This window comes from Motacilla alba, chromosome 6, assembly GCF_015832195.1.
Source record: "Motacilla alba alba isolate MOTALB_02 chromosome 6, Motacilla_alba_V1.0_pri, whole genome shotgun sequence".
In the NCBI taxonomy this organism is placed as follows: Eukaryota; Metazoa; Chordata; class Aves; order Passeriformes; family Motacillidae; genus Motacilla; species Motacilla alba.
In genome coordinates this window covers 11,373,999-11,401,440 of record NC_052021.1, presented here as the reverse complement: position 1 = coordinate 11,401,440, position 27,442 = coordinate 11,373,999, and the positions used below count along the sequence as shown (strand labels likewise).

The following is a 27,442-nucleotide window of genomic DNA, read 5'->3' as shown; positions in this document are numbered from 1 at the left end:
GTTCTCTTAACCCTTGTCAGTGGAAAAAAAACAGATGACTGAATGCTACTGTAGCACTGTAAAAATTAATTCTCCAGAAAGATTGATAGGATGCTTATAGTAAAATGGTGCTTTTGAGATGGGCCAGACCAACCAGCAGTAAGACATTAAGGATATTATACCTGTCCTGGCTTGACAACGCAGTCCTGATAGCACTGAGGTTTTAAAATTTAATGAAAGTGAATGTTTATTATCTGTTCAAGTACAGTCTAAAATAGTGAAGGCCTTTCTTACCACTCTTCACTCCATGAACTGACACATAGCTCTGAGAAATAAATCTGTTTAAATGCCATAAAAGGACCATATTTTGACATGATAAAAGATAACTCCTCCAAGCTGGAGACAATATAAACTCTAAGTTGTCAAGATGGAGACTGAAATATAGGAAGAAGGGGTAAAATTTTCTTTATCACACTTGAAGTATCTTGGAAAAGATACGGTAGGCTTTGTCTCTCAAGTGCCCTGTCTGTTATTCTTGAAACATAGCCCACCAAATGTCACTTTTAATTTCCTGGATTGACTAATTAGAACAGAGCAACAATATAAAAGAAACAAATTACATTAGCAGAATTAATGAAATTAGTACAATCATCATATGTGCAAGCTATATCCATCTCTGCTCCCTGATTCAGTACTGACTTGTACCTGCAAATATTTCAAAGCTAAGACGCTCACTGACAGAAACTGCTGGTCCTTAAAGCTGCATGATGTAAAATTCCTGTTGGGGCTGAAAAGCATTCCTGGGATCAGGAACAGTAATCCCATCATGTAATAGGATTGATATAAATATAATCCTATTACTAAACCATATGCTTGCATGTCAGAATGAGCAGTGAATAAAGGCTAGAAGATGTTTGAGACATGTTGCTCTTTCGAAACAGATAATCAATGTGCACCACTGTAGTATGCAGTGATTTTAAAAAGTAGATTTTGGTGTAGACAGAAACTTCTTGCCATAAATTAATTTTGCTAAAAGTGGTGAGCTGTCAGTTCTTGGAGTTTGTTTCCCCTTTCTTTGCTCCTCCAGCAGTATTAAAAAGAATGTCGTAAAGATTTATTTTTAGTGAACCTCATTTCCCATGAGAGATGCACAACAACAAATTATACCCTATGAAATAAACCCCTATAAAGTGTCAGGAGGGAGAAATCATCTAGCTGTGAAGAATATACCATTGTATGCAGCTGATAAGAATAAAGCTAAGTGGCTCGTGTCATGTCACTGCCACAGCTATAGTATATTAATCCCTTAACAGTGTAAAACCAGCAAGCATTGCTGAAAGCCAAGCATGCAGGGTGAGTGACCTGGATTGCTGAGTCTCTTGAACTGTAGGCATGAAGAGGTTAGCAAATTAACTGCCTCTGCCCTTTCCTGACACATTAATCTTGCAAAGAAGACACTGTGAATGTTTTATGCACACATCATGCCCAAGAAGTGCTGGCAGTAGCTTTTTTTGGCCCACTTCTTGCCATCAATCTTGAGGTAAGAGGTACCCAAAAAGGAACTGCACTCCACAGTTTTTCTAGTTTTGAAGCCTGAATAAATATTAAAATTTTACAGTAGTCCAGCAAATTTCCTTTGGAAGTTTCATTTCTCAAAACACACCAGATTTCACATTTCTTCACATACCTTCATAATTTTGTTTTGGAAGCAGTGTTGAATGTGTTTTTTGAATACAGTGGAACATGGTTTTGTTCTGTCTATCCACTATAACATTCTACCATGTTAATCTCACCTTGGTGATCAAACTCCTAAACTATGCCCTCGTAAGTAAGCATGTATGCAAGCATGTTTATGTATGCAAATGCTTTTAAACTTTAGTTAAATAAGGAGGAAGTGAGACCAATTTATCTGCTCAGCCTTTGACATGCTCTTTCCAGTTCAGGGTCAGCAAAGACTCTTGTGGAATCGTTGGGCTGCTGCCACCAACCTGATTCCTCATTGCTGTCTTCAGGGGGCAATGAGTACTGCAGGTGGGAGTACCTCTGAATTACCATCAGCATATCATTTTCTGCTAAAGCAGGAGCAAAAAGAACTGAAAAAACCCTCCTGGTGCATGACACTTGAATACCTAGAGGTGGATCTGTCTCCTCTCCTGATTTTTTTCCAGCTTTTGTCTAAGTCATGAGATACCCTGCAAATACCCCAAGACTGATAGACTTTGAGGATGTACATTAATTACATCGCTATCTTGAGTTGTCTTGATTGCAGTTTTTATCTTCTGTACTTGGGAGATTTAATACAGTAGGAAGAGACAGTCCCTCAAGAGAAAATTTCATAATCTAAGCAGAAAATAGATTTATATTCTTTCTAAAGGTAGCGTTGGAAAAGAGACAGAGAAAAACTTGGAATTTAGTCCATGTCTTTTAAATCTCAGATAAATACTTACAATCTCAAGACTGTCAGGTCCCTAGAATATTTCATTTAGCACATTCATATTTTATACTTTCCCCCTGAAGCAGCCTACTTTGCATCATTACAATCTGGACATAAGGATGTAGTTTTGCAGGTGGGATATTGGAGGAAATGGTTCTCTGATGTTTGTGTGATTTATGTTAAAAGCTAATATTAGGTGAATGTGTGTTACTTCACAAATCTTACACCTTTTCTAAACCTAGCTGAGGTTTGTCCTCATCATACTTGAATTATCTCCCAAAGTAAATATATGATTTATCTGTGGTGACAAATGCTGCCTTGGCTTTGTGATTCCTATTATGTTAATGGATCACAGTTTGCTGGAAATGCCTTTTCTCAAATGGCCTGTCCTTGTTCAACAGCACTGAATTATTGTTTCACTAGCTTTAGTTTCATCTCATAATTAACTTTCAAATGTGCTGTAGGAACATAAGGAACAACAAAGTCATTTTACAGTAACCTGTAAATAAAACCATTTCCAAAGTAAAACTGGCATTTAATACAAAGCAGTAGTGCAATTTGCTGTCACTATAGAGAGTCATGAAATTAATTACCCACGGGTATGAAATACTGATGAATAACTAACACTACCTCAAGTTTTTGTTGTTGTTTTTTTGGGGTTTTTTTTGTATATGCTGTACAGAAAGGTGTCTGGGAAGAGAAGGGAACAGAATGGCTATCAAAGGTTCGAGCAAGTGTGGGGTTAGGACTTGAAAATAAAAGTAGTGAGAATATCAGTTTCATGGATCAGGAGGAAACAGATCTCAGTTTGATCAATGATAGTGGTGTTTTTTTCTGCATTAACAAGACTTAACTTTACTGCTGGAGCATGGCACAAATCTCAGAACCAGTGAAGGCAGTGCTGGGTTGTGGTTACCATTATAGATTGGGGGTCTTTGTGTGAGGGCTGGATTTGAGGTTTTCCTTTCTTTTGATTTAGTATTTCGAAGCAGAGAATTATTGGATTAGTGTTTCCTATTTTACTTATGTCAGGATGCTCTTTCTGTTCCAATAAGCTTTTGCAGTTTGAGAAACCAGCAGGTTTGAAAAGCTCTATTTCTTGAGACAAGTATGCTGATGTTTTCCTCTACTGCCACTGCTAGCAGTTGTTTAAAAAATAAGGATCAATAAAGAAGCCTCTTGGCAAAAGCAATACTTAAAGAAGAGGTATTTATGCCCCTCTTAATTTAATATGCACAGTACCAGATATGTCTTCCCTGAGAAACCAACCCTATGGTTAGACGAAGAAGTCTTGCAAGCCTGTGTTGCTGTGTCAAATGTGTTAGGGACTGAGGATGTAACTTCATGCTTGAAAACCATGCTGTTACCATTACAAGTCAGTTCTATGGAGTCTTACACTGAAATTAACATTTTAAAAAATCCTAGCTAAGTTGTAAGAATGATGATCTTATTTGAAAAAATACCCCAGAAATGCCAGTGTAATCTACTCACTCCAAGAGGGAATAGGGAAAGGCTTTGCAGGAGAAAAAAGGGAAATTTTTATAAACAGTTTATAAACAGCTGATTGGGTTGGTTTGTTGAATTTTATTAGACTGTACTACTGCTGGGTTTTTTACCTGTAAAGACCTGGAGGAAAAGTTAAATCCTGATAATGTGAATGCAAATCCCATCCCATAGCTGGGTATTATTTGTCCAGCCATCTAATCAGGAGCTAATTTCCACAAAACAAGTAGTGATATAGTAGGAATGTGAACAGAGAGGAGCAAGGGCCTTCTTATCATTTCCTTCAGACTGTGCTGAAGATAAGCTTATCTAAGGGTCTTGCACGTGGAGTCAGGTTTGATTGTGGCCTTCACTAAAGAGATAACTTTCTTCCACTCCCACTGAGAGCTGTTCTTAAGAAATAAGAATAAAACAAACAGGTGCAGATTACTGACCAAAAAAAAAAATGTATACCAAACCAGTGTGTTGCTTAATCTTAGTTATATCCTTTTGTCTGTAGTGATTGCACTAACTGCAGTGCAGATCTTCTGTTGGAGTGATGTACATGGAAAAGTCAGTTCCTCATAAAGCTGAGGCTTGACCCTCTGAGTTGCTGCGTGTTCAAAACTTCTGTTGAATGTACTGAAAACATTTGTGTCTAATCAACTTCCATCATGTGGGGGTCTCAATAATTGCTTTCTGTGACTGACAGTTTGTGTAACTCATGTTCATGATTGATTACAACCAGGAGATTGCTTAATTTACTCAACAGCTCTTTTCACTGACAACCGAGGAGCAAACCCACAGAACACTTCTCATAATTAAATGCCCTTTCAACGTGAATTATAAACCATGCTATTGTGAAACATGGAGAACAGCTGGTGAAAGACAAGTGCTTTGGGAACAGGTCTGAATTTAGGCCTTATTTAATTTTCTTAGTATTCATCTGTACAAACCAAAATATTAGAATTTCTTTTAGGCCCCTTTTTTAAAATTAGTTTGTTTCCATCTTTTCTTCTTCTATTCTTTTGTAAGGGTATACTAGCTGACTTCTCTCTGGAATGGATTCCTTCTGCATCAAGTTCTGAAGCAGTTTCTCCACTAAATGCCTAGAAACAAGTAAACCCAGACTTCCTTACAGTATATTCAGATATCACAAAATAGCTGTATTCCAAATATTTCCAGCTTTTAGCCCATTTGTGTTATGGTTACAATAGTGAACTCATCTCAGTGAGAAGCTTAGTGGGCTTTTGCTTGTTACTTCAGCTAAGTTCTGCGCTCTGTGCTGGCAGATAGAAGCAAGTTGTTGCTACTGAAGCTGCATGTATGCCATCAAAAAAGATATGAATTTCCCTTTTTGGACAATTTTTTCCCCACTGAAGAGGTTAATACCCAGAAACTAATTTCTGAGTACTTTGTGGCATGTCAACGTGACTAGATTGGGAAAGGTGAGGTAATGTAGAAAAGTTCATGGTGAAATTTTTCAAAGCCAAAATTGATTTCTACAGGCTAAGATGGTTTTCACTTAGACAGAATGTAACATAATTTGGTAACTGTCTTGGGTGACAATAGTTTTTTTTTAAAGTGTTTTTTGTTTGTTTTCTTGTTTCTTTAGCTCCTTAGCTGAAATAAAAAATCCCAAGGGTAAAGCTATGCAGTTAATGCACACATCAGTGACACAACACTACAAGTCAAGTAAATTGTGGATGTTTTTTTCCTTCTCCTCTCCCAAATCCAAATTCCTCTTACCCATTATTCAGCCTAAAAATCTCCTTACTAAATCTTGGGGTTGTACTCTCAGTTAGGACTTTAAAGTATTTTCTTTCGGTGTCTTTCAGTGATACTTTTTGCATATCTGAAAAGTTGCAGATTAAATGCAATTAAAATTACAGAGTTTATAGCTGATTCCTAGATTTCACAAATGAAAGGTATTATTTATAAAAACATCAAGAAAAATGGAGTTTTGCTTAGCAAAATATCTGGGAAATTGAGATTTAACTCCTTGAGCTACAATGGATTATGATTTGCTCTGTCAAAGCCTCATCATGCCTTTCAGAAGCCAGCTGCTGGAGGGTTCAGTCACACCCCCTCCAAGGTGTGTGCGTTGATATTTAATTAATTGCCAATGGAAATTTCTGCTTTCAAATGAGGCCTCTGTCTTGAGTCAGCTTCTGGTGAGCTCTGTTCAGACACAATTAACAATAAGCAGGAAATTGTCTTTTCAGTTGACATGTTGTAAATTAGGACAGAGTAACTCTTGTCTGTCACCTGTGCTGGTTTGATTAAAGCACATTTCAGACAGTAATACAGAGAACCTTAATTATTGTATTACATGTGGTGGTGGTATGTGATGGTGACACTTTTTAAGCAAGTTGCAGCAGAGCAAGGATTTATTTCATAGATCTCTTTTTACTAAGCAAAAATTAATACATACAGTGGCAATATTAATGTATTCTCACAAGATTTGCTGCCAAGTTCTGCAGTCTTGGCAAACTTGGAGAAACATCACATTGGTTTCTTGTTTTGTTTTGTTGGTTTGGTTTTTTTTTTAATATTTATTCCAAACTTCCCTGAGCTCATGATCTGTCCAGGATGCTCCAGCTACCAATCTAAACTGCTGGTTGTTAGCACACACCCGAAGTCATCCAGCTTTTCTAACCAGAAATCCCAGCAAGTAGGCAGATAGCAAACTTTGCCATCTATGGTGAGAGTACACATCTTTTAAATCAGTATAAATTCTGTTGTCCGAACAGAAATATTTCGTGCACAGAATCTAGAAAAGGAGGCCTTGAGGGTGCTGCCAGTTGTGTGCAGGGTCTGTGGGGAGGGGCAGTGGAGAGCAGCCTGCAGGACTGACTGAGGAGAGGCTGACTCGGTGTGCATGAGGGATACGTGGTTATTTATTGCAAGTACTATTCCTGTGATGCTGCTGTGTGAGGTGGCAAAGAAACATGGGAAATATCTGTGGTAAGTGGTGTTTTAACTGATTCCAGCAGGATGTGCTGCAGCTGCTGTGTTAGAGCCTTTCCTTTGCAGGAGCAAGCTCTGAAGGTGATGGTGCTGGTGCTGCTCCTGTAGCATTTAATGCACTGTGCAGAACAAAATCTGTCATGTGGTTAATAAGCTATTTCAGAAAAAAAAATTTCCAAACTCTCCAAGTGCATAACCTTAAAGAAATTTTAATTAATGTCAGCAGGGAAATCTCTGTGAGGGAAAAAACATGGAGTTGTAAAGTGTTTGTTCTGGTTTCATAAAGCCTTTCTGCCTCTCCCTTCCCCAGCTGGTTTCCTCCACAGATAAAATACACAGTCTCCAAATGCAGAGAGATAAATATTGGCAGCTCTCAGGTTTGCTTTTCATCCCATGCCTGATGGGAAAATGCCAGTCAGTTTTCAAGCTTTTCCAAGTGAGCCTTTAGGGGCTTATTCACCAGACTTTGAATTTCTGGTAAACTGTTCCCTGCAGCTTTGGTCGTGAGACACAAAATTAATTTGTATCCTTTTTTCAGTTTCTGATTTGCTGCCTATATTTATTATGAGCAAATTCTTAGAGGGGTGTTTTTTTTTTTTTTTTGAGTGGAGCTGGTTTTGTTTGGTTTTTTAACTCTCTGGAGCTTTACTCAGACTGTTGTAGGCAGCCTTTTCAAGGCATACCCTCTAACATGTCTGTTACTTACTGACAAACCTTATCTTTTTGTTTCCATTAAAATATCCATTAAGCTTTCTAAAATGTTTGTGGATGAGAGGTGATTTTTTTGCTGCATTTTATGAATGCTAATGAATCACCATTGTCAGGCCAAAAGGGTGCATTAATTATTGCCAATATGACTATAAAACAGGAGAGGTGAAAGGATATGGAACAAATAAACCCCAAAAGACTCTAACTCATAAAAAATTTCAGCCACTGCTTGATCTGTTGGTTTATAGCAACAAATTTAGGTAAAGGAAGTGGTATTGGTTTTCAAGAGAGCCACATATGCATATTATGCCTAAAGTAGGGCAGCCCCTGAAAAGAGAACTATTTCCACGATAGGAACAGCTAAAACTTTTAATAAGAAGAAAATTACAACGTAAGGAATTGAACTTCTATCTGCCTCATTTCACTGCACTGCACATAGCTCATTTAAATGAGTCTATGATAGGAACCACGCTGCATTCTCAACTGATTAACCTTTCTTTTTTTTTTCTCTAGGGAAGTCTTTTTGCTTCTATCACATTGAGGGGCTTTCCATTTATGTAATTCAGTGGGATAAAGTGCAGACATGCAAATAAAGGTCTGAAGTGAGCTGATGCCTGATAGTTGGTCATGTATTTGTTGTTAATCCAAGGAAAATTAAGAAATTCAAGTTAAACTAACTTTGTTTTTGCTAGTAGTTTATCTCCTCTAGATGGTGTTAGTCAAACTGAGAGCACTCACAGAGACCACTGCTGTTCATAAGTGCTGTGCCTGGGGGTAACTTCTTCCTGTCAGAGCTCTCAGTTACTTGGGCTGCTCTTTTATCAGAGAAAAAAGATAATGGTGATTTTTAAACACTGCTGTCATTCCAAGAGCTTTAGAGTCTTCCTCATTGATACCTTCCTTGTGTTTTTTCAGCTTTAATTGTGAAAACTCTTGTAGGCAGATGTGACAAATTTTTTCCTTAACTCTTTCCATTGTAATTTAGGACCCTGTGCTTACATGAAGGGACTTATTTCCTACTCCTGTAGAGACTATTATATCAGAAACATACATCTGTTGGTTTCAAAGGGGGATTACATTTTTCCTTTTAAGGTTTTGATTACATATAATATATTTATGTAGTATTATGAACCATTCCAATTCCTTAATATAAGCACAAGATTATTAATTGTATATCACTTGTGTAGAGTCCTATAAAACTGGTGTTTTGTAAGGGCTGTTGCTGTGTATTTGATGGGAAATAGTGGTAAAACAGGTCACAGACTTGCAGCTAACTCATAAATCTTTTTATGGTGAAGAACCATTAATCTAATTCCTTCCTCACAGTCAGGTCACTCCTCTGCTGCTATTAGATGAAAAACCTCAAATGAAGGAGAGCACCAAGCAGGTGTAGGAGCAAAAGCACATCCCTACTGACACTCCTTCCAGGAATAGCCAGATGGTTCAGGAGGCTCCTCCACACACTGATTAGATCTGATCTAGAGACCTCAGTCTAGCTTTCTACTGGGTACTCTGGTGCTTCTGACTTGATTATCATCACAATTTTCTTTAAATTCCAAATGTTTAAATGGGAGAGCTCTAGGCTGGCCAGAGTGCTGATTTTGCCACAGTTTTTAGGGGTATGCATTTTATGCCTCAGGACACCAGGTTATCTAAGCTGTGCAAGGCTTAAAGGATGCATCTGGAGGACAATATAGGTTTGAAAAATGGATGAGCTGGCCTAGCCTGCCCTGTGCTTTCTACTGGGAGAATTCAGCAGTGAATTACCCTTCAAGGGAAAGCATTATGTGTGAAGTAGTGGGAATTCCGTGAGCAGGTAACTATTAGGGGAAATGTATTTCTGAGCTCAGGGACTAAGTGGGAATGTTTTTACTCCTCATGGAAGACGTTTTATCCGCTCTTACAAGGCTATGCTGCTATTTAGAATGATTTGTTTTTCTGGAACCTGAGTATCTTTGCTCTGACAGTATCAGCATTTTGGTTGTATAAAAAGTGCTATGAGGAGAATATGTGCCACTGATAACTTTGCAATTCTGCACAAGGGAGACAGCAGTGAAATCTGCACATCAGGGTTTCACAGTTGTGCAGTATGGTTAAGACCAGCAGGCTTATGTGGTGCTACAGAGGTTAGAAAATAAATCAGTAGGTGTTAAATTATTTTATAAGACAGATAATACATTACTATTTTTTTAAATAAGATTTTTTCCTTCTGCCTTGGATTTTTCCCCTTTATCAGAAGGAGATTCAGATTTCTTGAGATTTCTTGTTGCCCTTCTGAATTGGCTTGAAAATACTTCAGTTTTGTATCTTCTACACATCTCCCAAGGATGTCATCATAAAATGGCTGACTATACTGAGGCTAAAAGATGACTGTTTTCAGTGGATGGTAATTCTAAGAAGAAAAGATGCACTCTATGAAATAATTAAATGGGAACAATTCTGGATTCACTGAACTTAATCTGATAAAGACAATTCAATACCTAATTAGTGTCTTGTCTTTGTTGCATGTTTTGAAGCTTGAGGTTCATCATTAATGAAAGTAATTAAGTGAACAAGTATTTTATCACCAACAGCATCCTGAGGGAAGGGGACAGGTCGGTGGTGGAGGGAGAGGACAAAGGCATGGGTGGATCAATAATACGCAGTTCTGCCTTTCCTAATGACAACTATTGTGCTTCCAATTACAGTTGCTTTGATAGCATCCAGGGAATGCAAGTTGAAGTGTGCAGGGATAAATTGAGATGCAGGCTTTCCACAATAATCTTGGGAAGGTGACAGCTGTACTTTGACTTGACACATTTTTGTTGCTTGGAGAACTTAGAGTAATTTATGTAATTTATTAGAGCTTGACCAAGGGACAGACTGAGTAGGCTCTGCTTGGCAACTCATAATGTAGTTCTGATTATCTCTTGACAGCTACAGTTAAGTTGCAAATTTGTATGGCAGTACATGACTGACTGTAAATGATTTGCCTTTATATTGTCATTCTTGCTTCATTATATAAGAGGTTATTTGCCAATTGTCTCTCACAAAGTGAAAAGAATCTGCACCTAACTAAAAAAATTCATGAAACTATGTAGATAAAGACAAAATATTTGGAATGGCTAAGAGCAAGATACTGGCCTCTGTTGCATTTGCTAGTCAAAGCACTTAGTAGGTAGGGTTTGAAGTATTCAAAGGTATTTTGATGAATATTACATTTTGAACATGGGACAGCCATTAGAAATTCTAGATTTCAGAGACTTGAAAACCAAGATCCATATGGTAAGACTAAAATTTAATACTTAGTGCCTGCTGAGCCTGAACCATTCAGAAAGACCAAGACTCTGGCAGCATATTAGATGAGGAAATGCAAAAAGTGTGCATTAGTTTTGGAGAATCTTTCTGCACAGAAACAGAAATAACTCTCAAATACCACCTAGTAACTTATGTCCTAACAAAGGATGAATTTGCACTGGGTGGGTGATGGAAGCAAGCAAAGCTGCACGCCTTTGCCCTGCAGGTGGAATATGTATTGAAAGTAGATGATAGTTTCTCATGAAGGTCTGATTATAAATGTCTGTGCTGGAGCTGAGGAACAGGGAACATTTATGGAAAAAAAAATATCTTTGTTTAGATGCTTTTTAGCATCAAAAGATGCTTGGGCAAAGGCTTTTACTCTAGCAATCTATATTGAGGGCTGTGACATCCATTGGATGTGTTTAGAGAACAGAACAGAAAAGCAAAACCAATAAGCACAGGAGCTTCATGAGGAGGAGCTGTAGAGCTCAGCTTGAGAGAAAATTATGAGAAAAGGGGATACTTGCAGAATCCAGACATAATTGGGATATAATTTGCAACTGGGCAATAAACACTTGAGTCATTCCCAGCAAGCCAGAAACTCCCTGTGGTAGTGTGACTCAGAAATGAAGGCGTTTGTAAGTATTTCCATGGCAATATTCTCCTCCACAACACTTATTAATCTCTTGCAGCAGTGCACAGTGTTCTTTAGAAAGGCAAAGCCTGTGGCAATGAACAGGTAGCTCTGTCAGCCCCGGTAAAAATGTCTGAAATGACAGAAGCCCTTGGTGTTAAAGACCCTTTTCCCTCCTTTTTTGAGGTATGGGCTGTTGATAAGGCCTGGGCTTGGAAACAAGGTGATTTTTCAAGAATTAACTAATGGTGTTTTTAAAAAAGCTGGGGGAAGAATCAGAATGGGGGTGTAAATAACTGGCAAGCAGAGAAGAGCAAATGATTATCAAGTTCATCTGTTATACCTGTCATAGAGACTCCTGTCTGTTGTGGACCATGAGTGACTGGCATATCAGAGGAGGGCCTAAGGTAGAAGGAAAAGAGATAAAACAAGTGAAACAAAGGACCAGCTTTTACAGTTCACTGAAAAATAAAGATTTTGCAGCAATGTGAGTTTTATAGCTCATTGATCCTTAAACTATTTTTGACACTCTAATGGCATATTGATTCAGAACGTTGTTACATAGGGAAAAATGACAGCTCTGCAAAATGGCTGCTAAATTATTGAATAAATAATTATTATGGGTTCATGGGCTTTTGAGGACTTCAAGCTATGTTCTTCTTCTGGTTTTGGCTGGGGTAGAGTTAATTTTCTTCACAGTGGCTGGAATGGGGTTGGGTTTTGGATTTGTGCTGAACACAGTGATGATAATAGAGAGGTGTTTTTGTTGTTGCTGAGCAGGGCTTGCACAGAGCCAAGGACTTTCTGCTTTTTATGCTGACACACTGGTGAGGAGGCTGGGAGGAGACACAGCCAGGACAGGTGACCCAAAGTGACCAAAGGGATATTCCAGTCCCTGTGACATCATGCTCTGTGGTTAAAGCTGAGGGGAAGAAGGAGGAAGGAGGGAACATTTGAAGTGCTGGTGTTTGTCTTCCCAAGCACCTGTTTTGTGTGATTGGGCCCTGCCCTCCTGGAGATGGCTGAACACCTGCCTTACCCATGGGGAGCAGTGAATTAATTCCTTGTTTTGCTTTGCTTGTGTGTGCAGATTTTGTTTTGTCTATTAAACTCAATCCACTGGCTTTTACCTTTCCAGTTCTCTCCCTGATCCCACTGGTGGGGGAGGATGAGTGAATCTCTGCACAGGGCTTGGCTGCTAGCTGGGGTTAAACCATGACAGTTGTAGAATGAGATTATTTTGCTAGAAAATTCTTGTTGAAAGTTCTACTTGCTATTGCCAAAATCTCTGTCACAGCAATTAACCTGTGTAGTGGTGTACTGCTAGGGGATCATTGCAGTGAACTGTAGTTGTCCCAGACTGCAAAATGCCTGACATGCCTGTGCTATCTAGGAGAAAATAAGATGAAAGCAAAGGGGTTTTGAAACCATTCCAATAGGTGTATTGCTGAATGTGATGTCTCAGAAGCAGAGAATATTCTGAGTCAGTCTTTGTACACTAATGGCATAATTTAGACCATCTTTATCTCCCCTTTACCACTGCTTTAGCAGGGAATTCATCACTCGGTGAAATGTCTGTCTCTTTATTTTGTTGAAAAGCAGGGGATACAAGGGACATTTGGGAGGGCCTTTAAAGTCTTGTGAGCTTTTTGCACATAGGCATCTCTACAATGTGGGGTCTGCAAAGGAAGGAATAAAAGGAACCAGCATAGCTCTGCAGAATCCACTGCCAGGAGGAATGAGGGGCACTGAACTTGGCCCTGGCACATTTAGATCCTGTGACATTACTCTGACAAATCTAGCTCAGGTTGTCTCAAATGATCTCTTCAGAAATTGTTGTACAGTTCATGTGTGGGACCTCTTAAAGGTCCCAGCTGTAATTCATAGTTGGAGTTGTGGTTGGGTGTACATATGTGATGAGGAATGGTGATTAACTGTTGTGGGTGACACGCTGCACTGGCTGCTGGCTGCCTTCAGACATTGCTTATTGCCCTCTCCCTGAATGTGTTCAGTGCTTCAGGTAAAGGATAAATAGTGAATTTACAGTAGTTATAGTGACAAGAAACCAATTTGTGTTAACTGTAGTTGTGACTATTGGCAGTGATGGGCAGTGCATGATCTGGAGAAAGGCTGCATCCAGCTCGTGCCACATGGTTCAGTCTTATGGGGTAAAATATTAATGCACACTTTCGTTAGTACACCACTTGCCAAGTGAAGACTAGGTGAATGTAAAATATATAAGTATAAAATATTTTTATTTATAATTGTTCATATACTCCAGCTTTTTACACAGGTGTTAATAAGTCACATTATGAACCTTTGCATAGAAAAGATCTTGCATTTGGTGCATCTTTACATTTCAGAATCTAAAAATTAGAACTTTCCATTATGAAATCTAAAATAAGGCTGACAGTTTTAAGTATTATTAGTGGAGCCTTTCTACAGTAACTAGAGAGCCAGTTTAAGGAATAAACAGAAGGAAATTCAGTCTGACAGGTGTCTAATGATTTAATATTTAATGAAAGAAAAGGAAGATGATTCTATCAATGACTAATGCCCTTGTTATTTTAAAATTGTTGCAAATTTGTTAATAGTTTGAGTATCCTTAAAAAACATTAGTGGAGGCAGGCTGTTTTATCCATGTACTTTAATTTAATTTAGCTTAGTTAAATGGTTGACAACATTGGAACTTTTAAAAGGTCACAATAAAAGAATGTGCATGCAGAGTTAATCAACAGCATGAAATTGTTAAGCTGATGTAAGTTAGAAATGGTATAATTTGGATACATTATGGAAAAGTGTGTTGAAAAGAGAGAGGAAGAAACAGATGTTCCATGCCTACTGGAAAATTTTGTTTGAGAATTCCCAATATATTTATCTTCTGAAAGTTAAATTTCTTCAAACACTTTCTGACATTTGAAAATTTTTGTAGTCTTGAACATGTAGAGCTGTGTGGCTCTTAATCTGCATGAAATCTGTGGAAAAGCTGAAAATTAGACGTTTAAGTCCAGATTCTTTGATAAATTTGATAAATAGTAACAAGTAGCAACAAAGTGTACTTTGTTAAAATGTATTTTAATTCTTCCTAAGTATTTTATACCTATTTTCTTAATGACTGTAAAAGAAGATATGGATTTGACCTGTTGTAAACACTTTCCCACCACTAATGAGTATTTGATTTGCTAATTGTCATTAAAGAAGGAACTGTAGATTACTTTCCTATGAAGGCTGGGAGCATGCTAAGAAAGTCGTAGTCTTTTTTAATTCCCTGAGTAGGTTGTATAAGTGCAATAACTTCCCTCATTTTGTCTGCCTGTTGGGCTTTTTTATTTAATCAAAATGCAGTAGAAGAGTATGAGGGAAAGCAACAACATTAAAATGAGCAACAGCTTTCTTGGATAAATAGGAACAACTCCACTCTGTTTCTGCTTTAACATCCAATCAACTTCTCTGATTGTTCATGACTGAGTTACAGCTCTCCAAATCCACCATTAGGGTGGAAAGTGCCAAGATACAATTATCTAATAGCTGGCAAGCTTGTAACGCTCCATACCCATACCTTCTTTTTATTTAAAAGTTTATTTGATCTTTAAATAAAATAGCAGAAAAGTACAGCTCTGCAGTTTTAGTAGCAACAATAACATTCCCCAGAGGATGCCCTATGTCTCTTAGTTAGCCTCAAATTTCTCTCTTCATCATATTATAAAATGTTAACAGGAGTTCTTCCATAAAGCCTACTGTGAGAACATAGACATTTTCGAGGAAGTTTGAAAAGTTCTCAAAAACATAGGCCAAAAAATACCAAATTAGCTTAGATGTAGGCTAGCACACAAGAAAATGTGGATTCTCAGAAAAAAAATTGTAAGTTCAGTTGTGAGATTTTGTACTATGAAATAATTAGCTGTTGATAGAAAAATTTATTCAATATAAAGGGAAATGATTTTATAGAAGAAATTGAAGTTCGGTATTTTGTTCACCCTGTCTGCACTATCACAGCGACTTGAAAAAATACAGAAATCCTACTAAGAACCGAGTCCTACATTTATGGTGTCTTTTTAGTGCACATACCTGTGGCAAATTTTGGGTGGGTGGATTTTGCAGCCCTTCTGCTTAAAAAAAGTGGTTATACTTTGGAGTTTATTAAGCAAGAGATAACAGCAACAATATTTTTAAAAAATTATTAAAATCGTTTTTATTGTGACTCCAGATGGTACCTCTGTCTTCAAAAGGGAAGAATTAGTTTGCATTTGATAATGACTGGTTACCAGAATAAACAGAAGCGTGTGTTCTTGAATGTAATTTTTTGTACCAAGAACTGCAGGTTAGAAAACACAGTTCATCTAAAGGATGCTGTAAAGAAAAAAGGTATCAGCAAGCTTTGGATTGTGCCTGTGGGTCAGTGCCAAGTGAAGGTGTGTCCTCAGACAGTCCAAGGAGAATTAGGAAGCTGAAGACCATCACACATCTGGATGACTGACATGTTATGTCACTTAGCAAAAGAAGACACCTCTTTGAAATGAACTCATGTGACCTGAGAAATTTATTAGTGGGAAAACAAATGAATGTGAAGAATGAGCTCATTCTGTTGCTGTCAGGGAAACTAAAGCAGCCATGAACCTGAAAGTCATGATGAACATAACTCAGAAGGTTTTGTACAAATAAGCATTCAACTGCCTAGAAAGCAATAAGAGCAGAAATGCCTGAAATTTAATGAAAACTGTTTCAAAGTTCAGAAGTGTATTCAGGTTGTGCTGGAGTTGTGGGAGTTCAAGAATGGTTAATATGAAAGAGTTGTTCATCCTTTCCTAAAGAAGGCATCAAATTTCAAATGCAATGCTAATCCACAAACCTGGAGGATTTAATTGCATTTAGATCTGAGAGAAGTAAAGAGAAATAAAGATGTATGCTTAAGTGCTCTGTTAATAGAATGTAATGCAGCAGAAGAGTATCAGGTGTAGGGCAATATGCTTGTATATTGTATCCCATTCTCACAGAAATATTTCTACCCTGTGCAATTTCCCACAAGGAATTTAAGAATTGCTTCTGTGGAGTGTTGAGGTACAACTTATGGATCCTTTGCTCCCCAATTTGAGCCCCTAACTATGCACCAGCTGTCTAAAACTGGGCATCATAAAGCAAGAATTAATTGATTAGCTGAGACAAGCTTCAGTCTTAATGAGAACTTGTGTTAAGATAGATGACTGGGTTTTATCTGGAGCAAAAATACACTGGTCACCACGTTCTCTGCACTCTGACAGGAGGAATTTGCAGGAAGCATTTGTGCTGTTGTCTTGGTTACTGTCATGCTCTTGCCACGAACCATAGGGTTGGCATGACCTCATCTGCACATGTGAATTGTGATCCAAAAGTGCTGAAAGGCTGTTCTTTGTTCTTATGACTGCAGTTCTGGATTGTAGTGTGAATTGTGCACAGCCAAATTTCAGTGTTAGCATTGGAAAGTTGATGCTTGTAATTTTGTTCTTTCTAGGCAGACTTATGCGCCTTACTAAATTGTTAAATCTGTCTTTTAGTCCAAAGGGATATTAATTATTTTTATATTTAGTTAATATTCCTTTTAATGGCTGCTACTACGCATTAGGGAAGATTTTATTTTCTGTCCAGGCAAATGTGTCTGCCTAGGACAATTACCTGCTTTCTGTTCCCACGGTATCTGAGCAGCTCATATCACAGCTGCACTTATCTCCTCTGTGCTATGCCTTTGCCCTGAGTCACAGAAATGGCAGTGGCAGGGTGTTGGCTCCAGAGGGCCAGAAGGCCAGTGGGTGACTCCAATGGGATGTTTCCTCCTCTAGAGAACTGTCAGTTCAACACTCAGTTATCCCTGCTCATATCTTTTCTGAATAGCTGACGGCCACAGTGAGATATGTTGTGTTTATTTCTAATTGATACTACTGGTGCATGCCTGATTTTATTTCTTTTTCACACTCTCAGAACTAAAAACAGTAAATCAGTCCTAAGGGAGACCTGCATGGAGGTGTCCAGGACAGTAACATAAACGAAGCTGCTGAATGAATAGCAAAGTCTTTTGTAGAAGAGTACTTTTGTCCTCTATACCTTTATTGATGAACTAATCAGATTGGACAGGCTCCAAATTCCCAGACCAGACAAAGAAACTTTGCAAAGAATGAAACAGTGCCTGTGAGCTCAGAGGAATGCACACTGATTAAATCAGGTTAAGACAAAGGCTTATGGACAGCCATTTCATCTGTTCCCAATTATGGTAGGTACTTAGAACAAGTGGGCCTCCCAAAACTTGCAAGAAAAACTTGCCTGTAGGTCCTGTGCATTTCTTTCTTACTCTTTTCCTCTTATGTTTCCTTAAACAAATAACTTAGAGTTTTGAAGAGTCACTTTCTATTTCTATAGAAATCAATAAAAGAAATCAAAGTTCAGTTACTGACTGAGATAATCTAGGTGATAATTTCACATGAAGCTTCCTCTTGCTATAATGTTTATGCAATGAATAGAGGTGAAATAAGGAGTAAAATCAAAAACTAGTCCAACGATTATGGTCATGTTTCTTTTGCTGTGTCTGTGTCCAAGCTCATAACCTAGAATGGTATTAAAAGCCTGGCTCCAATGTTGATGTGTGACAAAGGATAGGCACAGTTAGCTGATGATATTAAATGCAAATATACTCTATAGATTTGGTTTCCTGACTTCAGAGAGAAAAAAATATTGTCTCTTTGTAAGCACATCCTTTTTGATGATACCTATTGAGGGTGTTGAATATAAAAATGTTCTGTAATGAAGAAACATTCAGTAATTTTAATCTTCAAGGAGATGAACTGATAATCAATAAGGATATTTTCTCTAGAGCATGCAAAGAAGATATGTCTTGACTTTTGTAAGAATAAAATAAAAAGTTTGGCTAGTGTATTGCACTTTGGTCAGGTCTGTGAGCTGCTGTACAGGATCTTCCACTTCACAATATTTTTCATTTAATTTGATGGTCATAAAAATGTTTGACCGAAAGTTGTGGATAATGTATCTTCTGTGCTCCCTGAGCTAAGGAAGAAATATGAGGGAAGGTTTTCCTTTGAATATGCATTTAAATTTTTTAATGAGATTTCTTTGGTAAAGGACATACCCCTTTGAGGTTTGTTCAGCACAAATGTTTGTGCACTGAAGCATAAATGTTTGTACTGGTGGTGAAAATTATTTTCAAGCTTTCTTATTAGCAAAAAATATGGAATTCAATGAGCAAAAGATGAGTGAAAATAAATGCACCTTTGTGACTGTTCACTGCACTATAGTTGGTTAGAGAATATCTAAACATGAGTGAGACCAACAATGTGTGTGTGGGGATGAGCCATAGCTCTCCCTGTAAATGCACATCCTACATTATATTTGTGCCTGTTGCTGTAACTCATTAGATCTTTTTTTCCTGAAGTTAATTATTGATAAAATTATTGGATCTCTACATATTGAAGAATTTTGAAGTATGCTGTAGAGTAGCCTCTGGCTGGTATCCAGATTTTAATTACCATGGCATGTGGCTCACTGGAAGGTGGGTTAGACATCATGGCACTCAGGAACATCTGCAGCCATATGGTGTTCTTCATGGGTCAGCATTCCCAATATTGCTGTTTCTGGTGGAGTACCAGGTGATGTAAGTATTGGTGGGGAATTACAGGGCTTGACATAGGTCAGGCAGCAGAGAGGCACCAAGGACAGCTTAAAAAACAAGCGTGGCTTCACCTGGGAAGTATTCAGTTTAGACAAAACTGCCAAGGGGTAAAGCCAGAGGTAATCTGCAGTCCAACCTGACACTGCCTGATCTAGTTGTGACCTACAGTTGTGAAATTATTCAGGGATTTTGATAACCAGGATAGCCCTGATTCATTATCTTTCCAAATTACAAATTCCTCGAATATAGGAATTGGTTTTCTGCTTCTTAATGCTGAGGCAATTTTCCCTGGCTATGTTGAAAGTGAGGTATGGGTTAGATGCAGGCAGAGGCAAGTAAATTAGAGAACTAAATAAAAGTATAAATCCTATATGAGAAGTTTAGATTTTTGGAATAGCATGAATTGCATGATTCACTTTGCTGCATTGAATTGTGACTAAATTCAAGAGCTAATGCAAGTTTTAGAGTCCTGGATTCACACAGCCTTTTCTGTGTGAATAACATCATAAATAATACTTTTGGAACAGCAAAATGAGGGTTTGAAGCCATTGGCATACAAAATCTGATGTAGGCCTTTTGGTTTTGATATTTAGTTTGCTACTTCTCTGTAAAGGAATGTTTTCAATGTGTTTTTTAATGTAAAATTAGCAGTGTGCAGAGGCATCATGAATGAAATCCCCCAAAAAAACACAATGAATATATTCCTTGTCCAGTGTATCTTGTTGGAACACAGTGCCTACACTAAAATGTAGAGAACAATGTGTATGAATAAGAATTTTACTTATTTTCCTAACTCATTGGACAGCTATAAAATAGGAGATCATGCTTCTATGGAAAGACATTAAAATAGCAGTAATGAAAAGCTGGCAGTGGCTTTTCAAAAGGCCTACTGGATAGCAGAGTTACATGTTCAATGAAACCAGTAGTAGTCACAAGGCTAATACATCTTCAATAAATCAACACTTAGAAAAATTTGTGTTAGAACATCTTGTGTGCATGAGTGTTAAGGCTTCTGGACTGAAAGTAAGCACAAAAGGAACATGATAGGCTGTTATGTGGTGCATAGCTGAACAATAAATATGGTGGATGGGACCTCAAACCCAAATTGTTTATGTAGCAGTAACAGGATTTCTGCATCTCTCTTTACAAATCTTTTTTTTCTACTTTTTCACAAAGGCCAGGATGGAGGGGCTAACAAATGTGCCAGGTGAAAGCATTAAGAAAAATCCACATTTATCTGAGCCTATTCTTTCATTTTGGTTCTTATTAAAATCACAATTTTTATTAAGAGGGATAATACTATACAGCATTATCACTAATTTAATTTTTTTTTTCTACAGAATGGTATTTATTTTTTAACTAGAGCTATTTTGTTAGAAATTAGTGAATTTTAACTACCAAGTATACATTTTTTATGCTATTCAAATAATGCTTATGTTCTGTTTCTTCTGGTTGTGCTACATCATCTTTTATTAGTGCCTTCCTTTTTCTCCTCAGTCTCCTTCGTATTATCTTTTTGCTCTGCTCCTTGGTTATCAATAATTCCCACAATCTAAATTTCCCATGTTACCTTCTCTACATGAGGTAACTTAGTAGCAATTGGGATTGTGACCTCACCCTGATAATGAGAGTATTCTTACTATTGCATGTTACGCTGGATACCTTACCAGGGTAGCTGTGCATTAGTGTTCATGCAAATCTTTTCCTTATTCATATTGTTCTGTGTTGTGTAAATTAATCACTTTCTAGGCTGAAATGTTCTAGTATGGGCTGGTAGCTATTTTACTTATTATTAATTTTGGGTGAATGGTATGTAAATTGATTAAAATGCATGGTGTAGGTGTGGAGGGTGCAGTGAGTTGGTTGAGAAGTTGTGTTTTTGGGGTATGAGTGAATGGATGGCAAAAAGATAATTCCTAACATCAGGCACTTCTAGAATTTAGGGTTCATTCAAAAAAAGTATTTATAAACTCAAAACAGATTTTCCATTTACCCTTGGTTCTACAGGGAGACTGACCTGTATTAGCTGTAGGATTACAAAAGGGAATGTTGAACTGCTCATTTCATAGACAGTTGTCCAAGAACTAAACACTTTTGTGAGACTGAGCATTTCCTTTAAAAATTCATTATATATTGCTGTTACTTGTTTGCAGTTTTCGCAGCTCTCCTTGAGTTTGCTTCCTGGTGAGAACTGACACAAGGAGTTTGGCAGTGGCATTGTCTGAGGAACCTTGGGCACTCAGAAGGACCTGCTCCAAGAATCACACGCAAATCCTAATGCTGCAAATTGAGCTAAACAAAGGTTTCCAATAGAATTAACACAAAGCACAAACACAGAAGAGAAACAAATGAGGTATTTTAATGCACATCTTGACCTCTGGGAGTCAAGAAGAACTATGTATAAGATCTTTAGGTACACCAGTGAAAGTAGTTATGAATTGGGTGTAAAACACAAGCATCTGTTTAACATATCAGAACACTGCCAAGCTGTTGAGGACAAGTAACTTCCCTTCTCTAGTCTGGAATATATTGAGCAGCTTGAGCCAAAGAACAATCAGCTTACTGGCAGGGGTGGAAAAATGTACTTGGCCTTCCCCTCATCCAAATAAATAGCTTAGAGGAGTACACTGGCATGGATGAAGAAAAACAAACAAAAACCACGTGTATTAAAAGATGTGTTGATTTATATCCACTGGGATTGAGAGTAGTTTAATGTAACACTGTCTAAACATGAGGCAGATTCTGAATATGTAAAATAGAAAAACCTCTTGAAATACATGGGCTTAATTGCATTTGCTGCCCAAGCTTGGATGCAGCAAAGAAATGGGAAAATACACATGGCCGCCCAGTGAAGATGCTAGAAAATTGCCAACTCTGACATCAAGTGACAGGAAAATGGTGATTAACACCACATGTCATACTAAAAGGGTGGTTTTGCATTCGGAATGAATCACAGGACAACAATGTGCAGTTTGCCTTTTACCCACTGACAGAGAGAGATAAAAGGAGAAAAAACTGGTGAATACTGTAAGGATGGGAGAATAGCTACTCAACTTTTAAGGAATGGAAAGGAGAAGAGTTTTCCCAGATTTTACTCCTTGCTGACATCGGGTGAAGACTTCTACTGTCCATTTGGTTTCATAAATTTTCCCTAAGTAATATAAATAAATGCTGCTCTCTTGTGAAAGAAGTATAAATGCTCTTGGTAAAAATAATATTCATCATAAACACTCTACCTTGTAAGGAGGTTATTCTAGTGGGACAATTTTGGTCAGAAAGTACTTTAATTTTGTTTTCTTCATGAGTATGGTAGCATATCTCCTCCAAATAGAAACTTTTATACACTGCAAAAGCCAAGTTAATATGTCTCCATATGCATCTGAAAGAGTTACATGTAAGGCTTTCCTCTCTGCTTTATATATGCTTTCTCCCCTTTGACTGAATTATTCATTGATCTTTCCTATGCATGGATTGCTTTTCTATAATTATCTCTGGGTTATTTTTGGCAGATCCTAGGATCACAAGATAAATCTCATTGGAAGGAACCTCACAAGGTCTCTAGTTCAAACTCCAGCCCAACTCAGGGTCAGCTGTGAGAACAAACCAGGTTGTTCAGAGCTATATTTGATCTGGTCTTGAAAATTTGGAAGAAGGGCAATAGCAAAACCTCTTTGGGCAGCCTATTCCACTTCTTGGCCACCTTCATAACAAAAAAATGTTCTTTATACCCAGCCTGAAACTCCTTTTTGCTTTTCCAAACTATATTCATTGTCTCACATCCAGTACCACAGTAAAGAGCCTGGCTCCACCTTCTTGATAACCTTCTCAAGGATTGTTTATCTTTATACTGTTTTTTCTGCTCCAGATTAAAAAATCCCAAAACCCAGCAACCAGAGCTTTTCTGACCTATCCCTAGGTTATGGCTGTTACACCTTCTCCTGTGTTGAGCCATGACTTCTCTCCTGTTTATTACTTTTAGTAAGCAGGAGTGTTAAATTAAAACTATCAGCTTTCCTGTCTCATGCTTACTTTTTATAAATTTCTCTGCAGTTTCTGGCACTTTGTACACTTACAAAACTCCCGAAACATTGCAGCCTGAACAAAGGTCTTGCAATAATTTCTAGACTGCCCTTCTATCTGCACTGTCTTCCTTTCTGACCACTGGCTCAAACTGGCCACACTGATGCTTACACAGTAGAGACTGATTTTAGCCTAAAGAACAGAATTTCAGTGCATGTACGGCCCAGTCTGGGCAGATTTTGCCCAAGGTCACGAGGGTGGGACCTGAACCCAGGTGTTGAGAGAGTGATGCAAACACTGCAGCTGTTCCATGTTATTGCTCTGTACCCCTCCCCACCAAGGCCCTCCAGCCCCCCTACCCAGGCTGCTTCTTGCTGGTCAGCATCAGAATGTGTTTCAGGGCGTTACTGTCAGCAGAATTTTGCCTGTGTGTGAGAGATTGAGACCAGTGGGTTGGTGTAGTACCTTCTTTCAACTTCTGAATCACCAAAATGACTGCACTGTCTCATGGCTTCTAGGAAGGGCCTTATTATCACTGTTTACAAAAATCAGGAATATCTGTTGTATGAAAAACAAGCTAGAATCGCAAAGAATCTGGTATTTCTAATTTCTCTCTGTTGTCATATTATTGCTGTCCTCTGCAAAAGGTCTTGCATTCTGTGCATGTTGAGATAGCAGGAAGACGTGCAACATTGATAGTTATTCCTTTTTCTTGGCACAGAAATGAGAACAACAGAAATTGGACAGTAGCAGTATTGAACTGGAGTAATGTCTTTTAAAGTTTTTCAGCAGAAAACTAAAGCAGCAAAGGTTAGGACTGTACATGGTTGAATAAAGTTCTGCTTTCCACATATCATCAACAAACTATGAAACTGAGGGCCAGCATCTCTTTTATGGGTGTCTGCTAAAATAACAAAACAATAGGGCTCACAACATTAGTAATGGCATGATGAATCTTTTTTCCTCTGGTTATTATGACAAAGATTTGTTACTATCTGTCATCTGCTTGGCTCTTTGTGTTCAGTAAACTGATGGGTGTACCTGATGGCTTGTGGGCAGCTGCCCTCACCATGCAGCTGGCACTCCCCGAGGAGCATTCAGTAAGGCTGAGTTTTGTATGGCTGGAGAGGTGCAGTGCTGTGCTTAAATCCACCTCCTCGTGGCTGTGATTGATGTAATTTGGCTATCAGAGCTGTGGAGGCAGCTTGCACTTCTACTATCTGTGCTATACTTGTCTCTGCTTTAATGGAGTGGTTCAATTTCCATGGCTGTATTAGCCTGGCTTCTTTCTCAAGCACAATAAAAATTCCTTGAACACATGTGCACTTTTACTTAATTACCATAACAGTGTTTCTCAAATAAATAAAAAAACCCAATACTAACTGGCTTCTCATACAGAGGGTGATCTGAGTGGCCAGGCAGTTAGTAACAAAAGTCAAAGGGCTTATTTTTTTCTTCATTTTTCTTAAAATCTGAAATCTGCCAAAACTGCCTACGGCTCTAAATCTTTGGGACATAATTTAGTGTAATGCAGAGATGCCTATACTTACCATTTCTGCAAGATGTTTCTCAAAAGAATTCCTGAACTTGTGTGGGCAAGTAATTAAGGCACTTCAGGTAATTTATTAGCTGGCATGCTTAGGTTAGGTTTGGGTGTCTCTACAGAGCATTACACTATGTGGTAATGGAAATGTGGAAAGAGCATGGTACATCTAAAGAATAACTTTTTGTCAAGCCACACTTTTAGTCCTCCTGTGATTTAGTTTTGATGTTCCACTGCCGAGGTCTCTGAGCTACTCAATGTATGATATTCTGCTTGAGCTTCAGAAACCTGAATATTTAGGTCTTCCTTGCAACTCTAGCTTGAGATTGTGTGCCTGTGACCAGTCATGTATGGAAGAAAAAGCAGCTGCAGAAAACCCTTTTTATTGCATATGTTGAATAGGTCTGCCCCCTGCCCTTGTAAGCTTTTTTCAGACACTTGCCTTGCAATTCCAATTTGTATAAGGTAAATAGAGGTGAAAACTTTGAGCCATATCACTCCAAACTTATCCCAGCTCTCCTCCAAACCAGCTTGAGTACCATCTGGAACTCCTAGGAAACCCAGGGAAAGTGCTGCATCTAGTGCACACCACAGTTAAACCTGAACCATGCAGCACAGAGGCGCTGGCAGTAAACCACTCTCACTTGTCAAATTAGGAAAGACACTTTCCTGAGAACAGGTAATGTGGTTTCAAGTGATATTTTTAGAGTTTTGAAATAGAGACTTGACTGTCCCACTTATGTACCCTGGCCTACTAATTATTGTGGAGCATGTTTCATTATAAATCAAAATGTTCATTCTTGACTGGAAAAAGTTCGACCTTTTTCAATTAAATGAGAAGTTCTAATTTCTTTAAACAAAGAAAATAAGATAACCCCAAGCCTTATAGCAAAACTGGTGAAAAATGCTATTCTGTGAAAGCTACTGTTAACAAGATTTAAAATCAATACTGTTTAAGCTGGCAGACATTTAACATCCATTTGACAGTTCTCACACCCTTGGTAGTTTTTAGTCCTTTTGGTCAGAATATCACCCCATATTACACACTTATAGCCTAATATATATCTATCTAAATTCTCTCTGAAGTGTTAAGTGGGCATAATTTTTCTTTGTTCGCAGCAATCCTCAAAATGTGCATTGTCGTAGAATTGAAAGCTGTCAAACTGCTCTGTGTGCCTGGTGTGGGTGAAGTGAATCTGCTCTATGGCATATTAGGCTTGTGAGCTCTTTTTTAAAATGGAAGCTGTTCTATAAATGCTTTAGGCATAATTAGAATATACTGGGAGAGAAATCCCAATGGAAATAAGCACAGAGTGTGATTGGCTCGTGCAGGTCCTCCAAGGTGCTGCTTACCAGAGACACATAAAATATATAAAGAGCTCAGTCAGCTCTAAAGGCAGGTGAAATAAGCATCTGCTTATCCTAGAGATATAAGAAATAAAGGAAAGATATAAAAGATATAAAAAAAAAAAAAAGGAAATTTGCCCTGGTGGCTCCTTTACTATTTGTTGGCAAGGAAGATTTGCTGCTAAAATTTTCAAAATGTTGAAGCTGATCTTTCTGACCCTTTACAGAGACTTGGGAGGCTAATACAGGAGGGAATGAGAAAACTCTCAGAAATATGTCTTCCTAACAACACCTATTTCATCTTGGATTTGTAACGTGTGTAAAAAAGAGGAGAATGAACTTAAACAGCTGAACAAAAGTTTATCTACTACTTGTTTGTTTTACCAAAACAGGTGCCCAATAGAAACAGGATTTATTGTAGGGATGAAAAGAAATTGTATGTAACAAGAGTAGACCTTTCCCCTCTGTATTTGTTTGATACAAAATAAGTAAAAAAAGGACTCAATTTAATTTGCCTACTGTATCTGCTGCATAATTGTATCTTGGGACTGTAGTATCTCCCTCAGGTAGGAATGGACAGTGAAGTGGAAATGTGTAACTAGAGTCTAAAATGCTGCTGGGTGTCAGGAGAGAGCAATTCTATTGAACAGTTTTTGACATGGTGTTAGTCAAGAATTTGGAAGAAAGCCATTTTTTGAGCTGGTATAATAGCTGTGTGAAGTGGAAAGTAAATTTAATGCAGGAGGTAAGTCATTGCTTTGGCTGAGGAGATGAGATGTGAATTCAAAACAGATACTTCAGCCAGCTAAATTTTGTGGCTGGTTTTTAAGCAAGTGTCTGTTCACATACACTGTGGTTGTATTTAAACAGACCCATAAATTTTTAAATATGACATTGTTTGGGGAACTTTATCTGTCTTCTTCAGCTTACAAAAGGCTGAGCAAGTGCTTAGGTGTTCAGAATAGCTAATCATCTCTTCTTGTTTACCATGGTCTGTGGTTTGTTATGTCCCAGACTTTTCCCATTCCCTTGAGGTGGAATCTTAATTTATTCATCCTTAAAATGTGGCCATATTTCCAATTAATACTTGATATTTTATATCTGACATTTGAAGTGCTTTGAAGGAAAGTATGAAGATGGAAGAGACTAAAGAAGTGCAAACTGTTATTCCTATTATACATCAACTAAAACCAAAATTTGCTCTCTCTAGAAGTAAAATCTGCCAAAGTTAGTATTTGTTGTAGTGGACTATTAGTAATTTATTCTAAACCCATGCAATGGAAATGTTCAAGTGTTGAAGACTGCAGAATTTAGCTTTTCTAAATCTTTGCTTTTTAAAGGAAGCAACAGATTCATCATTAATTTTTTGGATGATGTACAGAACAATCTCTCCCC

At 37.9% G+C, this 27,442-nt stretch overlaps 1 protein-coding gene across 3 annotated transcripts in view; it reads right to left on the bottom strand.

Moving 5' to 3' along the window:
* The window catches only part of RASGEF1A (RasGEF domain family member 1A), a 147,168-nt gene that overhangs the window by 104,170 nt on the left and 15,556 nt on the right, over positions 1-27,442 (bottom strand). The window contains exon 2 of one of the 3 annotated variants that reach the window (XM_038140187.1): positions 11,830-11,888. The exons of the other annotated variants lie outside the window; for them this stretch is intronic. The gene's annotated coding sequence lies outside the window, so the exon portion shown is untranslated. The remainder of the gene's footprint in view (positions 1-11,829; positions 11,889-27,442) is intronic. 3 annotated transcript variants of the gene reach the window in all.